This window comes from Triticum urartu, chromosome 4 (genome assembly GCF_003073215.2).
Source record: "Triticum urartu cultivar G1812 chromosome 4, Tu2.1, whole genome shotgun sequence".
Lineage (NCBI taxonomy): Eukaryota > Viridiplantae > Streptophyta > Magnoliopsida > Poales > Poaceae > Triticum > Triticum urartu.
The window spans coordinates 563,936,216-563,948,203 of NC_053025.1; positions in this window are offsets into that span (position 1 = coordinate 563,936,216).

Here is an 11,988-nt window from a genome sequence, read left to right on the forward strand (position 1 = left end):
TCGCCAACAATCTCTCTATATCAGCGACAGTTGGCTGCCTCAAGTACTCTGGGTCAAACACCTCGATCACGGCCTGGCAAAACTTGTACATTGACATCAGAGATGTTGTCTCACTCATACACACATACTCATCCACCAGATCGCCTGCAATTCCATATGCAAGCATGCGGATGGCCGCAGTGCATTTCTGATAAGAGGAGAATCCAAGCTTGCCAAGGGCATCCGTCTTGCACTCGAAGTATGGGTCATGAGCAACCACTCCCTCTCGGATACGATTGAACACATGCCTTGCCATTCGAAAACGGCGACGGAATTTATCCAGCTTGAAGAGCGGGGTGTTGGCAAAGTAATCGTCATAGAGCAGGGCGTGCCCTCTCTCCCTGTTGCGGTTCAGGTTGGGAGCACGACCAGGGAGTGACCCCCTGTACCGAGGAAGCTGCCGTTGAATGTGGTCGTGAACGACCAGTGCAGCCACCACAATATCTTCATCATCCGACGACGAATCGTCCGATGAACAAAGAAAGTGATGGAAGAAAAACTCGTCTCCACTGTCCATACCTTTGCGGGCAAAATGCCGAACACCTTGCAGGCGTGGTGGCGAAGATCACCTCGACGCAGCAGGGGTGGTTGCCGGCCGGCTACTGGCCGCTGTGGAGCTCTCGTCGGGAGCTGCCGAGGACGCTGTGCTGCGTCGCCGACGGTCCTGTCCCCTCTGCGGCCGGCAAAGACGTCGACGGCCAAACCTCCGATCGACGGCCAAAACTACGGCCACATCACAGGCGTGATGGCGCCCATGTCGAGAAGTGGTTTGGTAGGGACGGCCGGAGGCTGCGCGGTGAGGAGGCGGCCGGAGAATAGCGGCGGCGCCGGCGGCGGGGCGGAGCGAGAGAGAGAGGGTGGAAGCGGTTGGGAGCGGAGGGACTGCTAGTGTCTCCGACAGGTGGGCCAGGGGGACAAGGGTGTGCGTCCAAGCCGTCCGCGCGCGTCCGTTTCACTCCAAACCGAGCGCAAGTTTGGGCCGGGGATGGGTCGAAAACGGACGGAATCCGGACATTTGTCCGTTTGAGGCCGTGCGCTGGGCTGCGCTATTCGTCCGTTTTACCCCAAACGGACGGGGACGGACATGATAGGGTCGTGCGGTGGAGTTAGCCTGACGGTGGAAGGGACATGTGGAAGATGATGTGCAGATACAATGTGCCGGCGCCGTGTTCCACCGTGGTGGGGGCTCGACCGGCGGGCCTCCGACGAGATCCAGAGCGCCTGACTCGGATGACGACGTCCAGAGAGGTCGAGGTGGCCGTTCCGACAGCCCGCCGCCGTCTCATCGACGCGCGCACGGGCTTTGAGGCTGGCTCGGAAGTAGTCAAAAGGTCGTCGTCGGCAAGCCCTTGCCGAAGATATCCGTGGTGTGAGAGCCACATCACTGCTACGTTGTCATAGAAGACGGTAGTCGCTCATTGTATGGGATGCCAAAATGTGGTGGGAGTTGTGCAGACAAAGGATTACACCGCAGAGTTGTGACGCTGGCTCGACCGCGAAACAATGTTCCGTTGTTGTCGAGGAAGATGTACAAACCAGACGCAGATTTGCGTGTCTCTGGGCACCCTGCCCGATCGCCATCAGAAAAGGTCACGAGATCATCATCGAAGAAGCGTTAAATTTGCAGGGCAAGGTGCATCGTGCCTCTCAGGTAGCGGATGATTCGTTTGATTGGCTGGTGGTGTTTTTCTCCACAGCCATGCTTGGATAAGCAACATTGTTGTACGACATAGGAAAAAACCGGACGGTGGGCGTTAAGTACTATAGGGCACCATCTATGCTATGGTGATGGGTGGGACTGAAAAAAGGAGCGTTGTTCAAGGCAAAAACTTTGGATTTGGTGTCAATCAGTGTGGCGATAGGATTGACGTTCAGGTGGACGCCACGATCTAGGATTTCTAGCATATTGCTCTTGGTAAAAAAGAAAATAGGCCTTTGCTATTTTGGTGTATGTTGATTCCCAGGAAGTGATGAAGCCTCCCTAAACCGAACATGGAAAAGGATCATTGGAGAGATCCAATGATGTTGAGGAGAAGGAGAATGTGGCTAGCCGTGAGGATGATATAATCTACGTGGATAAGAAGGTAGGCGACAGATGTATCTCAGTATAAAATGAAGAGGGAGGAGTCTGATTTCAACGTGACGGACCTCATGGACACATGGTAGGTGGTGAAATGAGGGAACCATGCTCGGGGGTTTGTTGTAGGCCATAAAGTGATTAGCAGACGGTGCGATGGACGAAATGAGTCAAATAAGCCGAATGGTTGGTTGTTGTACAGGATCTCAGCCAAATGCCCATGCAAGAAGGCGCTTCTCACTGATGGATAGGCCAAGAAGAGACTAAGGAATGTTGAGCATGATGAGGATCATCGCGTATTTGACCACTGGGCTAAATGTCTCCCTGTAGTCGATGCCGAACTGTTGGGTAAAAACTGCATAACACCCACCGAGTTTTGTACCGCGCTAAAGTCTCGGTCCGAAGTTTGTAGTGGTAGATCCATTTGCTTGTCATGACATTCACACTTATAGGATGAGTAATCAAAGACCAAGTGTCATTCCATAACAATGCATTATATTCCTCGAGCAAAGCATTTTAGTAGTTAGGATTCTTAAGAGATGCCTTAATTATAGGAAGAAGGAACGGGACTAAGGGAAGAAACGACGATGTTTAGGTTAGAAAGTTGTTTGTGTTGTAAAAATCCAGTTTTTGCTCATGTGTGCATCCAGTATAAATTGTGGGGGTGAATTTATCTACACGTTGTTGGGATGGGAGTGCTACATGCCGTCGTGGGAGAGGATTGCCGAGGGAACAAAAGTGCCCCCTGTAAGCGTGTCGGGTCGGGCATGTGGTGGCGCGGTGCGACGTGGTGAACGATGAGTGGTGGAAGTTGTCCCCTGCATGACAAGTGAGGTGTGTGTGATTGTGTGGGCCAACCATAGAAAGCGAGTCGAACCTGAGTCGGAGAAATTCTGAGGGGGTTGACTGCATGCAGGTGCCATCTGAGGTAGGCCCGACACATGGGGTGGGAAGGATATGCGGTGGTAGGATGGGAGGATCGCATGTGGCAAAGCTATGTGTGGCGGTGGTGTGTTGCTAAGTTCTGCAAAGAGAAATCATGATTCATCAATTATAGTATGGCGAGAAATTATAACCTTGCGTGTGGGCAAGTTGAGGCACATGCATGTACTTGTGCTATGGTGGGTACCCGATGAAAACACAACATGTGGGACGCTGGAGGAAAGTTTGTGAGGTGTGAAGGCGTAGAGATTAGGAAAACACAAACATCCAAAAGTGTGAAGATGAGATAGGATGGGTTATGACCATAGAGTCGAAGGTGTGGGTTTTTGTTGGTGATGGCGCTAGGAAGGCGGATATTGTGGAGGTGGCAGCAATATGGAGGCCTATAACCATAATTTGGTGGCAGGGCATGGGGCGGGTAGTGCACATAATATCGTTTGTGGAGTTGAGGAGGCGATGGGCCTTGCCGTAGGAGAAGTATGCATGGATCAAGAAACACAATGCCTTTTGGAAAAAGAATGCAAGCACGGGATGGTTGAACCCCTCCTCCTGCCCCCCCCCCAATTTTCACTCTGCATACACTTAAAGAGAAAACATGAAATTGGTCTAGGGCGGGACCAACTTCTAGCAAGACAAAAGCAAACACCAAAAAAGAGAGGGGGCAACTTAAATACATTGTAGTGCACATCACATGTGTAAGTCATGACATGTTAAGGTGTTGATTTGACCCAATGCAGCTAGCAACAATTTAATTGAAATATAATTCAAGCCATTTCCAACTTCAAAGCATTTAAATAAAATGTCATTTGTTTTACCCTAGACAACAAGGTTCAGTTGCTTAATCATGCATGAACATGGCAAACAAATATGGTCCATTTTTCATCATTTCTCATGTAGATAACCTATTTCAATTAGAGATGCGGTTGAAGTTTTCTCACAAAAAGAAGAATTTCTATGAAAATTTGAAGTTTATATTTTTTTTCTAAAATTCCAAAACGAATCTGAAATTAAAAATTCAGATAAACACTTATGTTACTCGGGAAGGGGGGGGACTAGCCTATGTCACTGACTACACTACAAAATTTCGTCTATTTAGTGACAAAAACCCTGGCGACGAAATAGGAAACGTCGCCTGAAATCATTTTCTATGACGGTCCATCATCACAAGGTGTTTTCCTCGCGGGGCTGCACCCTAGCCAACTTCATCGACGTTATGGCCTGCAATTATGCGACACTTTTGGGCGTCACTAAGCATGTCCATTTTCCTCGACGATTTGTAGTGTCACAGAAAATGTTTCATGTCACAAACAATGTTAGGTGGGTTTAGAAGAATGGATACCAAAATTGTCTTGTTGGTGTTCAGATCATAGTACCTTATAAATTCTACCATGGAAGAGTTTACAACATATTAGAATTATTATTTTAGTGTTTAGGGTTGAGATGCTCGTATCAAAATCCATTGAGTATTTCTTCATAGAACATACATGTTCATCATCATCACATCAGTACCAACAGTAACATAAAACATGGCATACAGAGATGGACGATCACTAAGGCAACATGATAGAGAGTCAAAACTACTCCTCATCTGGTTCAGCAGCAATGAAACCGAGGAAGAGAAAGGACCCTGCACGTCCATGGTGTAGGATGAAGATCATCCTGTCTCCAATATCCATGTCGTACACGTCGACTACTTTGTTCCACCCATTAAGGATGATGCTTCCATCCCCTTGTCTTGAAGCCGAGTATGAAGTTAAACTGATGTTCACTCTAGGATGGAGAACAACGGTCAACTCTCCATTTGCACCCATCTCCTTAGGCACAACACGTTGCAGAGGTATGTGGTAGCATAACACAATTTGAAAACTTTAAGCAATCCACATAAGTACCTGCACTATCTGAAGGTAATGAGAGTAGATACAATCCAAACCATTATTCCGTCGTCAATGTTGGTCCTGTTCAAAGTGTGCAGCAGGGGACATATGAATGATATCTTGGTCCAGCATTGTAACTGTCCGCGAGTGTCGGTGTACAAAAGTAGGGGTCCTTTTTGTACCCCTTTACTTGTGCGCGGGCAGTCGCAGCCACACGCCCGCGGCCACGATTGGTGGGACAGAAGAGGAAGCAAAGACACAAGACTACCATAGCCATGCTCAAGGCCAGAGGCATGAGGAGCAGAGGGGCGAGGTGAAACTCCCCCGGCAAGGCCCTTGCCGGGGTGGCCTTCACGACCCGGGCAAGAGCCTTGCCGGGGCGACTTTCCCAACACCAATAAGGCCGCCACCCTTGAGTCTAAGAGTCCCGACGTCATCAACCACATCGGAACCAAGGCTCGGGAGGCGCCTCCATGGTAGCATGCAGACCTTTGTGAAGACAAAGGGCCTGTGAGGCCTATTTAGGAACCAAGAAAACAAGACGACAGCAAGGCTCCTTGCCGAGGATGCCCACAATACCCCGGAAAGGCTCCTGCCGAGGATGCCCACGAGGCCCCGGCAAGGCTCCTGCTAAAGATACCCACGAGGCCCCGGCAAGACTCTTGCCGAGAGCGCCCACAAGGCCCCGACAAGACCCTCGCCGAGAAGATCAGCAAGACCGCGACAAGGCCTTGCCGCCCGTCACCACCCTAGCTCAGCGGCCGACCCACCAACTAAACAGGTACCCATGTGGCAGTACGTGGCTCCTAGGCCAACTAGTCAAGCACCTACATGGTGGCATGCTGATCTTCGTGAAGACCCTGCCAGCACGCCAGCTCAGCAGCCTGCTCGCCTACATGGCGTTGCATGCCTCGTTGGCCCGGACGCGTGTTGGAGCAAAGCGAAGCGGCGACGGACGGGGCGGGCTTCATTACTGTCCCCGATAAAGCAAGAGGACACCTAAGTAGCGCATTTAATGCATTTTGTCCCGTGATGTCAGGCGATAAACTCGACCACTGTACAACTTTCCACCTCCCGTGTGCCACCGTGGCAGGCCCTTTGACTATAAAAGGAGGCCCGCGGCGTACTGTGAGAGGATTCAGACTTTTTGGACCCTGCACGCTTTGTAGCCAGTCCAAGAACACCAGATAAACAGAAACCATCAGGAGTAGGGTATTACGCATGATTTGTGGCCCGAACCTGGATAAATTCCCCCGCGTTGATCTCCTAAACCCGCTCTTTTTACAGCCCTGCGCCCCAGCAACCGTAGAAGGGATTCCCCGTGATCCCATAGGTGTCGTTCCTGAACCCCGACATCTTTGGCGCGCCAGGTAGGGGGCGCAAGCTGTGAAAATCCGGTTTTGGAGTCAACTTATCGACTCCTTCGCCGCGATGGCTCGAGAGGAGAAGGCGATGTCAATCAGCCGCGCTCTGGTGCCGTCTGCAGCCGCAACGACCATCCCCGTGGTCGTAAAAAGCTAAGTCATGCACAACCTTGAGCATTTCTTCTTAATATAAGGTTATTCTCCTCGAAAGATCTTGATCTTTGTACAGAAAACCTGCACGCAATGGGACCCTTCCGCTATTGGCAACACCCTTGTTTTGTTTCGAGTCCGCTCAACAGTTCAAGTGGCCGCACTGAGAACGGTGAGGTGACCTGCCCGCTATTAGCAACGTCCTTGTCCTGTTTCGAGTCCGCTCAACAGTTCAAGTGGCCGCGCTGAGAGCGGCAAGGTGGTTTGTCCGGCAGCAAGCGCGCTCCGGTAGGCTGCTAAGAGCATCTCCACCCGCCCCCCCAGGAAGGCCCCCAAGAGCACTTTTTAAGGCCAGGCGGTAAAAAAATGTTCCACTCACGGCCCAAAGGCTCGTTTTTCGCCGAATTTGACAAAAGTTAGCCCCGACGCTCACACCCCAAACCCAGGCCCTCGGGTGGCAGTTGGGGACGTCGGTGCCACCTTTTTTGCCTCTTGTGGCCCACCTACAGCCACTCTCCCCCCATATTCTCTCCCCTGTCGCTTTCTCCTCGTAGAGCCCCCGTCTTCTCTCTCCCCGTGCCAGCTCCGCCCGCGTCCTGGACGCCCGACCTGCCTCGATGCCTCTACACAGCGTCGCACGGCCTCCCGCGCCGCCCCGCCAGCCCTTTGTGGCCGCGCGCCCTTGTCGGGACACCGCGCCCGACCTCCCGCGCCCGCCAAACGGGGAGCTCGCGGGCTTGGCGAGGCTGCGCTTGAGCGGCTTCTGCTACTACTTCACGCTCGTCTCCAAGTGCGGGCCGTGGTGCGATGAGCAGGCGGCGTTCCGCGGCCACGTGCAGCTGCTGGAGAAGGCCGGCAGGCGTGGCCTCGGAGGAGGGGCGGTGCAGCGCGGCCAGGCGTGGGCGCGAGCAGCAGCAGGCGCGGCCTCGGACAGGGCGGTGCGGCACGGCTGACCACGGACCGGCTCAGCGAGCCCGAGTCGCCAGAGAACATCCTCTACTACCACATGATCCCGGAGTACCAGACGGAGGAGAGCATGTACAATGCCCCGGAGTACCAGACCCGGACATCTACACGGGCAGGACGACAAGAAGCCGGCCACGCCGGTGTTCGCCCCGGACAGGAAGGCGCCCGCCGTCACCAGCTCCAGGAAGAGCAAGCTCCGGCCTCGCGCGGGCGGGTTCAGCGTCGTGTACCTCGCGTCGCTCACCTCCTCCCGCCACGGCGCCGTCAAGTTGCAGTGGAGCAGCGAGCACCTCCACCGCGTCTTCCACCAGGAGCTCGACGTGCTCATGTCCGCGCGGTCTTCTGCCAGGCCTTCGTCGACGCTCGCGCTCCTCCGCTGGCTGGAGGTCGTCGACGCCGCCGCGGTCAAGGTGCTCGACAAAATGCCACTCCGTTTGTGGGAGTCCAACGTTGCTCGTGGGGAGGCAACGAGTGGAAGTGGTTTGGCCCCCAATGCCTAAGTTCTCGCCGGCAGCCCCCCCAGGAGGCAAAAAATGCCTCCTGGGGGGGGGGGGGCAAACGGCTGGAGATGCTCTAAGGATCCGTCCTCAAAGCGCCATACACATGGGCTTATGTGCCGGCGAACCTATCCTACTGGGCATAGGGTGTATACGTACAAAGAAAGATTGATACAGGAAGATAGCATGTTTCATCTTAAAGTACTGCAGAGTTATATTACATCAATAATTGCTGCGGTTCTAACTTAAGATAAAAATTGTCTTGGTCATGAAGTCGCAGCGGCAACGAGAAACGGGGTGGCTAGTCCTGGTGCTGGCCCTCCACTCTCTGGACTTCGTCGACGCAACTGATGATGGGCTTGATATGCTCTTTGAGCGCCGCGAGGTCCGTCCCTTCCGACAAGCTCTCTAGCGCGTCGGCAAAGTCAACGCCGGGGTTCCAAAACGCCACCTTGGTGAGTACCTTGGTCAGGGCCCCCCGGCAGAGCCTCCGGGACTCGTTGGCCAGATAGGGTGCTCGATTGGAGCGGAGTCGCTCCAAGGTTTCAAGGATGCCCTCGAAGAACAGGGTAAGCCTGGCGTTGGGGCTCACGCTCGGCTCCTGGGAGTACCCGACATTCGGTATCCCCATGGCAGCCCGCTTCGTGGTGATCCTACCGGCGACGTCGACGAGGCGGCTGATCCAGAGGTTTACGCCTTCCGCGTAATCCTTGTGCTTGGCGGCGTTATTCCTCCGCAGCTGCTTCTCGTCCTCCAGGGCCTTGTTCAGGGTCTCGTCACGAGCCCCGGCCTCCAAAAGCTTTCCCTCCAAGCCGCCCAACTTCAACTTCAGATCGTTGATGGAGTCGTTGGCCTCGGTGAGCAGCTTCTCCTTGTCGGAGATGGCGACCTGCGCATCCGCAAGAGTGTGGTTGGCCGTGTCCCTCTCCTTCGTCAGCTCCAAGGCCACAAATGTCTACTACACAACCTTCTTCTTGTAGACGTTGTTGGGCCTCCAAGTGTAGAGGTTTGTAGGACAGTAGCAAATTTTCCTCAAGTGGATGACCTAAGGTTTATCAATCCGTAGGAGGCGTAGGATGAAGATGGTCTCTCTCAAGCAACCCTGCAACCAAATAACAACGAGTCTCTTGTGTCCCCAACACACCCAATACAATGGTAAATTGTATAGGTGCACTAGTTCGGCGAAGAGATGGTGAAACAAGTGGTATATGGATGGTAGATAAAGGATTTGTAATCTGAAATAATAAAAACAGCAAGGTAGCAAGTGATAAAAGTGAGCACAAACGGTATTACAATGTGTTGAAACAAGGCCTAGGGTTCATACTTTCACTAGTGCAAGTCCTCTCAACAATAATAACATAATTGGATCACATAACTATCCCTCAACATGCAACAAAGAGTCACTCCAAAGTCACTAATAGCGGAGAACGAATGAAGAGATTATGGTAGGGTACGAAACCACCTCAAAGTTATTCTTTCCAATCAATCCGTTGGGCTATTCCTATAAGTGTCACAAACAGCCCTAGAGTTCGTACTAGAATAACACCTTAAGATACAAATCAACCAAAACCATAATGTCACCTAGATACTCGAATGTCACCTCAAGTATCCGTGGGTATGATTATACGGTATGCATCACACAATCTCAGATTCATCTATTCAACCAACACAAAGGACCTCAAAGAGTGCCCCAAAGTTCTACCGGAGAATCATGACGAAAACGTGTGCCAACCCCTATGCATAGGTTCATGGGCGGAACCCGCAAGTTGATCACCAAAACATACATAAAGTGAATCACGTGATATCCCATTGTCACCACAGATATCCATGGCAAGACATACATCAAGTGTTCTCAAATCTTTAAAGAATCAATCCGATAAGATTACTTCAAAGGGGAAACTCGATTCATTACAAGAGAGAAGAGGGGGAGGATAAACATAAGATCCAACTATAATAGCAAAGCTCGCGATACATCAAGATAGTGCCAAATCAAGAACACGAGAGAGAGAGAGATCAAACACATAGCTACTGGTACATACCCTCAACCCCGAGGGAGAACTACTCCCTCCTCATCATGGAGAGCACCGAGATGATGAAGATGGCCACCGGAGAGGGGTTGCCCCCTCCGGCAGGGTGCCGGAACGGGTCTAGATTGGCTTTTGGTGGCTACGGAGGCTTCTGGCGGCGGAACTCCCGATCTATTCTCTCTTCTGGAAGTTTTAGGGTACGACGATATATATGGGTGAAGGAAGGACGTCGGGGGAGCCACGGGGGCCCCACGAGGCAGGGGGTGCGCCCCCCACCCTCGTGGGCAGCCCATGTCTCCTCTGACATGCACTCCAAGTTCCGTGGGTTGCTTTCCTTCCAAAAATAACTTCTCCAGTTGATTTCGTTCCGTTTCGACTTCGTTTGATATTCCTTTTCTTCGAAACACTGAAATAGGCATAAAACAGCAAATCTAGGCTGGGCCTCCGGTTAATAGGTTAGTCCCAAAAATAATATAAAAGTGGAAAATAAATCCCAATATTGCCCAAAACAGTAGATAATATAGCATGGAGCAATCAAAAATTATAGATATGTTGGAGACGTATCAAGCATCCCCAAGCTTAATTCCTGCTCGTCCTCGAGTAGGTAAATGATAAAAAGATAATTTTTGATGTGGAATGCTAGTTGGCATAATTTCAATGTGATTCTTCTTAATTGTGGCAAGAATATTCAGATCCATAAGATTCAAGACAAAAGTTCATATTGACATAGAAATAATAATACTTCAAGCATACTAACTAAGCAATCATGTCTTCTCAAAATAACATGGCCAAAGAAAGTTATCCCTACAAAATCATATAGTCTGGCTATGCTCTATCTTCACCACACAAAATATTTAAATCATGCACAACCCCAATGACAAGCCAAGCAATTGTTTCATACTTTTGATGTTCTCAACTTTTTCAATCTTCACGCAATACATGAGTGTGAGCCATGGACATAGCACTATAGGTGGAATAGAATGGTGGTTGTGGAGAGGACAAAAAGGGAGAAGATAGTCTCACATCGACTAGGCGTATCAACGGGCTATGGTGATGCCCATCAATAGATATCAATGTGAGTGAGTAGGGATTGTCATGCAACGGATGCACTAGAGCTATAAGTATATGAAAGCTCAATAAAAGAAACTAGTGGGTGTGCATCCAACTCGCTTGCTCACGAAGACCTAGGGCATTTTGAGGAAGCCCATCATTGGAATAACAAGCCAAGTTCTATAATGAAAGATTCCCACTAGTATATGAAAGCGACAACATAGGAGACTCTCTGTCATGAAGATCATGGTGCTACTTTGAAGCACAAGTGTGGTAAAAGGATAGTAGCATTGTCCCCCCCTTTTTTATTTGGCCTTTCTTTTTTTATTTGGCCTTTCTTTTTTTGGGACAATGCTCTATTGAATGATGATCATCACACTTCTATTTATTTACAACTCAATGATACAACTCGATACTAGAACAAAGTATGACTCTATATGAATGCCTCCGGCGGTGTACCGGGATATGCAATGAATCAAGAGTGACAAGTATGAAAGATCATGAACAGTGGCTTTGCCACAAATACTATGTCAACTACATGATCATGCTAAGCAATATGACAATGATGAATGTGTCATGATGAACAGAATGGTGGAAAGTTGCATGGAAATATATCTCGGAATGGCTATGGAAACGCCATAATAGGTAGGTATGGTGGCTGTTTTGAGGAAGGTATATGGTGGGTGTATGGTACCGGCGAAAGTTGCGCGGTACTAGAGAGGCTAGCAATGGTGGAAGGGTGAGAGTGCGTATAATCCATGGACTCAACATTGGTCATAAAGAACTCACATACTTATTGCAAAAATCTATTAGTTATCGAAACAAAGTACTACACGCATGCTCCTAGGGGGATAGATTGGTAGGAAAAGGCCATCGCTCGTCCCCGACCACCACTCATAAGGAAGACAATGAATAAATAAATCATGCTCTGACTTCATCACATAACGGTTCACCATACGTGCATGCTACGGGAATCACAAACTTCAACACAAGTATTTCTCA